The 6,000-nt window shown below is 57.3% G+C and overlaps 1 protein-coding gene across 9 annotated transcripts in view; it reads left to right on the top strand.

The window, feature by feature from the left end:
- The first annotated feature begins 1,224 nt into the window (after window positions 1-1,224).
- Window positions 1,225-6,000, top strand: part of DAGLA (diacylglycerol lipase alpha) — a 61,250-nt gene continuing 56,474 nt past the window's right edge. For 8 of the 9 annotated variants that reach the window (XM_036925343.2, XM_036925332.2, XM_036925264.2 and 5 more), the window contains exon 1: window positions 1,225-1,377. The gene's annotated coding sequence lies outside the window, so the exon portion shown is untranslated. Of the gene's footprint in view, window positions 1,378-1,624; window positions 1,702-6,000 lie in introns of all 9 variants that reach the window. The other variant, XM_036925302.2, reaches the window with a different exon arrangement.

Raw genomic sequence — 6,000 nt, 5'->3', positions numbered from 1 at the left:
GAGGGTTCACCTCTTCCTTGAATCCCCTGAGGTACCCCACCCAGCATTTGTCTCCCACCCTACCTGGCCATTTCTTTCTTTACCTAAGCTGGAGTTTGCCTTCAAAATAACCACAAGTTATACAGAACTTCCAGAAGTAGCTTCTCCCTGCTTCAACACAGGGGAAGGCTGTTCTGGGCAGAGTCTCACCTTAAGCCCAAATGTCCAAGTAATTTTCAGGCTGACTCCACATCAGCCCCCGCTTACACCCAGCTCCCTATGTTCCTCTGTGGCTCCCATTTGCGCTGAGCTCCTGCCCATTCTGATTTTCTTGGGATAATAACAGAGCACAGGAAACATTTTAGAAGCATTTACCTTACAGAAACACAATACTCTGCTTTTCGCCTCTGATGAGTTTCTACTCAAACTCTAAGACCCAAACGGGTCATGCGGTCCTCCAGACCCAACGCCCCACCCCCAAGGCTTGCTTGGTGCCCCATCTAAGGGCTCTGTCAGCCCCTCTGCTTGGCTCCTACACCACAAGCCCCCTGCATTGTGGTTGTCCCTTCCCATGGACGGAGCTCCTTGAGGACAGGTCCTGGGTTCTGCTTCTCTTTGTGCCCACGCACTGCCCCACCCCCCCAGATCAACACAAGGGGACAGTAGGCCTCCGGTTCAGAGCAGCTCTCCCGGAAGGCGTGTTAAGCGATTTATAGCCTGGATGAATGGGCATGTGTGAAGCGGTTTTCTTCATTTACTAGGAATTCAAAATTGACCAAGTGCCCCTTTGGACGCCAGGCACAATGGTGGGCACCGAGGGGGAGAAGACTGGGGGGAAGGGCACAGATGACGAGGTGCTCCGACGCCTCAAGGAACGCTCAGTCACCCCAGGAGGTGGAACCCCGCTCTCTTTCCTCCTCCCAAATGAACCAGTTCTCCAGTTATCCGACTTGCTTTTTTGCCTCTCCCACGCTAAACCCGGTCACGCGGGGCCTGAGGGAGGGGGACCCTGGCGGCTCCCTTCCCTGCGTGAGAAGCGGTGTGTCCTGCCCCTCCCGGCCGCCTACGGAGCCCCCCGCCGCGGACGGAGCCACAAGGCTCCTGCCGCCCCCAGGCGCCGGGCCCGCGCCCGCGAGTCTCCCTGGCTCTGGCCTCGGCGCCGCTCCCCTCCCTGGCACCAGAGGGCGCTGCCGCCCCACGGCCGTCGCCATGGTCACCGCTGGCGGCGGAGTGGGGTTTACGTAAAGGACGCAGCGTACCCCGGGGGGCGGAGGCGGTCTCCGCGTCGGCGCCGGCGCCCTGCGGAAGCGGCGTTAGTGAATCGGGGCCTTGGGGAGCCCAGGATGGAGGTGGCGGTCGCCGCGGCGGCTGTGGGCCGAGCCCTGCGGCGGGCGGGAGGTAAGGGGGGCCGCGGGCGCGGCGGGCCGGGTCCTGGGAGCGGTGCGAGTGGCGCGGCGGGCTGGGCAGAGTCCAGGGCGCGCGGTGGCCGGCCCGACGGGTCCGCGGGCGGAGGTGCGGCTGCCACGCGCGCCTGTGGCAGGTGTGAGGTCCACGGGGCCCCTGGCACTGGTGTGGGGATGGTGACACCGGCGGCACTGTCGTGGGCAGCGTGGGTCTGACACACACAGCGTGGTTTTCCTGGCAGGGTGTCAGAAGACTCACCCTAAACCTTGGTGTGGCTGCGACCACCCAGATGTGAGGCGGGTGCAGTCCTCTGTGCAGGTAGGTGGTGGGCACAGCACAAGGACTGGTTCCAAGGTGGCAATGGTCAGCTCATGGGCACATGGTGCCCCTGGCATGGGTGTGAGGAAGGGCTGCCATTGCTAAGGTGTTGGATGGTTCTGGCCTTGACGTGGTCCAGAGTGATGGAACCCTGGGCTTGAACAATTGGTGTCAGCATGGCAGGAATTCCTGGTGTGACTGGGAGAAATGGCCTTGGCACAGCGTGGTGCCAGGGGCTGTCTGGTCCTGTGCTGGGAAAATCTGTGACCCTCAGACCCTGGTGGATGCGAAGGTACACCCGCCCTCCCGTCCTGGTGTTGATGAGGGGCATTGCCTCTCTCACCCAGGCCACCTTTAATGCCAGTTGGGTACACTGTGCTGAGGAAAGCAAAAGTCTGGGAAAAGGTTGGTGTCCTTTATAATGAACATGAAAGAGAGATACCAGGAGATGCTTCTACAAGGAGGAACCTGATGGTCAGAGTGACAGCTGTCCAGGTACTAGCATTGTCCTGGGCTCATGGATTCATCCAGCTTCGGGCAAGGGGGGAGGAGTGGGTGGTTCTCAGCAGTAATCACTGCCCTTGAACATGTCATGAGAAATGTGCAGGGCTGAGGTGACCCGTGCCAGAGGGCTGGGAGCGGTGTGGTGCACCATCTGTCTGTAGTCACTGGACCTTGCCTTCTCTTTGGGTTGATGGTTTGCTCTGGGGTGTTTGGGAGTTGTCTCTCTTCTTTGATTGTTGAAAGGCTTTGGGTCCAGAGGATCATTTGGGCGGATTGCTTGAAAGATGAGTCTGCAGCTCCAGGGAGTGTGCTAGAATTGTGTTTGCCCCCACCCCCACTTTTGGGAAACTTTGGATGAGGGTCTGTCTTGGTGTTACATGGTGTTCTCTTCTGCAGATGGGCAATTTACAGACCCCCAGAAGTCTTAGGATGTGGGAGAAATCTTCATGTCTTCGTGGATCTCTGGAGGAAGTGGCATCAGGGTGGAAGAATAAATGGGGTGAACCTGGGCTTGGCCTGGGGAAGGCTTTTGGAGTCCAGAAAGACAATGTTGAGGGTATGGGAGACTTGGGTGGCCGGTGGAAGCTCATTTGCCAAGGTGGGTGCTGGGAGATACTGTGAAGCTAGGGCGCCATCCAGTGCATTTGGAGCCAGAAAACTTGAATTCTGGGCCTGGCTGTGTGACCTTGAGCAGGTGACTTTACCTCTCAGAGCCACATCACTAGGTGGTCATAAAGGATGAAAGGAGTTGGTGCATGTGGAAAACCCCTCGTAAACAGTGACAGGCTGTACCAAGGTCAGGGATTCTCATTAGGTAGAGAGATCAGGGCCATAGGCTACAGGCAGTGGAGGCATGGAGTGTGATGGGGAGGAGGGCAGCCGGAAGGTCAAGGACCTGTCATAGGGAATTAGAGGCCCCGAGTGGAAAGGCTCCTGGTGGGGAAAAGTGGGATCTGTTGACACTGTGAGTCAGCTGCTGAGCTGGAACCAGGCCCCAAGTCTCCCGGGGATGGTCCCAAGCGTGGCCGCAGCAACCATGACATCCCGCAGGAGTGGCCTGAGCAAGGAGAAGCCTTTTGCTCGGGCTGCAGACATGCCTCCTGGTCCAGCCCAGGCTGGGAAGTGTCCGTAGCTGACAGATCTGGGGTACTTGTGTGGGAGGGAGACTTGGAAGTGTGTGTTTTCTCTTGAGAATTTCTGTTGGCTCTGGATTCCGAGGATGGGGGTGCGGAGTGGTCACATGAGTGTTTTGGGGGCTGTGGCCTGAGGAAAGCAAAGTGGGTCAGAGCCACCAGAGTGGATGTAGGCTGGGTGGTCCCATGAGGGAGCTTGAGGCTAGATGACAGAACCGGGGGCAGTAGGGGATGATCTCAGACCCACGGGGCACGGAGAATGGCAATGGCACCCACAGAGAGTTCCTCCAAGGCCAGACAGGTGTGGCATGAATTCCCCAGGACATCCCACCTGACATGGGCCTGCTTCTGAAGGACCTTCGCAGGTGGGGAAGATGAGCGTGGCTGCAAATTGATTTGCTTTCTGCCACCAGGGCCCTAGTTCCTGATAACAGGCTGCCAAGTCTGAATTACAGACCCCTCAGCTAGGAGGATTTGTCCTGGAAGGCCTGTTTCTATCAAACACAGGTCCATTTCTTGAGCATTCCATAAGTGTCTGCTTTAACCAACAACCCATTTCACAAGCTAACTCCCTAAGGCAGAAAGTTTTTGCCCTGTGTACAAGCTGCGGCATCAAGTGGGTAGAAGGGGGGTATGGCCCTGCCAGGCCCAGGGTGGTCAGCTGACTTTTCCGTGCTGTGGGACTCACTCTGCCCCAATGGCTGCTGCCTGGACACTGCAAGTGCTCCCCTGGGCATTCATTCCCAGGCTGGTGGACAGGAAGCCCGAGGCCTGCCCTGATGTTCCCTGCATCACCGTTCTCCGCCCTCCCAGGAGTGGCCGGCACTTCAGCTCCTGCTTGGAATGCTCTCCCAAGTGCAAGTCCATTAGGAGGGAACTTCATTCCTCCCTGTTGTGAATATTCAGTATTCACATCCCCTCAGCTCACCCTCCACACCTCCGCCTGTTTGTTCTGATCTGTGGCTCAGCCTTATGGTTTTGGGCTCCAGGAGCCCTTTGCAGCCACCCCTTGCCATCTGCTTGGGATGCTGGGGCTCTGCACAGCACAGCTGGGTGGCAGGCGGGGCAGATCGGAGACTCAGAGAGGAGTTGGCCTCTGTTCCCCAAAAGCAGGGCTGCTCCTTCCTCTGAGTTCCTTGGGTTTGAGGCAGTAGGGAACCTAGCCAGGTCACAGGCATTCTTCCTTGCACACAGGTACTGATTTCAAGCAGATTCTACCTGGGTAGGGGGCTAGTAACACAGCAGTGGACATTGAGGGCAAGTGTCTCTCCAGCTGAGATTTTTTTCTGCTCTGGTCCTCGGTCCCATTCCCGTTCCTTTGTCCATGTTTCTCCAAAAGTTGCTGAACTCAGCTCCTGGCAATCTTGCCTTCCTCAGCTGCCTCATAAATCATGGTGCCCAACTGCTCTGCTTCAGGGGTGCCAGGGATTCGGACAGCTCTGGACAGAGGATTCTGGCCCGAAGCTGAGAGCCCCAGGCCGGCCAGCCAGGGCTAGCAGCAAGGCCTGTTGGTGGAGGTCTCTCCTCACCCCAGCCCCTCTCCCTGAGACCAGGGCAGACCTCAGGGCTTCACCACCTGTTGGCCCAGTGTTCCACCCAATGTCAACTTCTCACTGGAATGGCTTTGCATTATACTCTGGTGGCCTTGGCAGGTAGCGCTGGGGGAAATATCAATGAGCGTGTGGTCAGGGGAAGATAAATCTCAGAACCACGGAGCCCAGGACATTGTAGGATGTGGTTACCTCCCCAGTGGACAGGGCTGAAAACTGTTTATCTGGATTTTCTTTCTTCCTTTCTGATACTGACTCTGGCTGGGCTGGATCTCTCTGGGGTGGATGGGGGAGTGTGTGTGGGCGAGGCAGACCCAGGGAACCGCCGTACCTCTGGGGACCCCTCGGCCGCTGAGGGCAGAGTCCAGGGTGATGGAGCGGAGTGGAGCGGTGTGGCCCAGGTGGAGGAGTTTGGCAGGAATACCCAAGTCCTCCACAAGTTCATGGTTGAGATGAGCAAGGGTGGGGCTGTTCCTGCCACAGGGCCATGCAGGGATTGCACGTGTGTGAAGCCGCGTGTGCCCGTAAGCTTTCTGTGGGAAGTGAGGGCTGAGGGGGTGTGGAGTGCCTGGTGGTGTAGGAACTTGTGGGCTTCGGTGTCTGACTGGCCTGGTGTCAGTGGGTGTGTGGAGCGGGGCGTTGCTGGGCTCTGCGAAGCAGCAAAGAACAGGGGGAGCAGGAAGGAGGCCTCCTTGCAGCCCTGGGAGGGTGGGAGAGTAGGTTTAACATCTCCTGTTGTGATTCTTGTAAGAGCAGCATTTCTGCTTTCTCAGTATTCCTTAGAAGGAAGCCCAGGCTAGTGGTGTGACTCTCAAACACCCTTATGTGCTCACACACGCCTGCTTCCATGCTCCTCCCCAAGCCCACCTGAAAGTCAGCTGGGGACAGTCCACTCAGATGACAGAAGATAGCATTACAGCCTGTGGGTGCTAATACTGGGGACTCTGGTGTCAAACAGACCCAGATTTGAATCTTGGGTCTCTACACTCAGTTTCTTCATCTGTAAGTTGGGGACAGTAAAACCTCCCACCAGGGTGGTTGTAAGAATTCCACAACCAAAAAAAAAGAAAAAAAGAATTCCACAACCTAGTAATGTCTGGTGGGTGGAAAGG

This window comes from Manis pentadactyla, chromosome 9 (assembly GCF_030020395.1).
Source record: "Manis pentadactyla isolate mManPen7 chromosome 9, mManPen7.hap1, whole genome shotgun sequence".
Lineage (NCBI taxonomy): Eukaryota > Metazoa > Chordata > Mammalia > Pholidota > Manidae > Manis > Manis pentadactyla.
The sequence above is the reverse complement of the archived record's forward strand: the minus strand, read 5'-3'. Positions and strand labels throughout refer to the sequence as shown.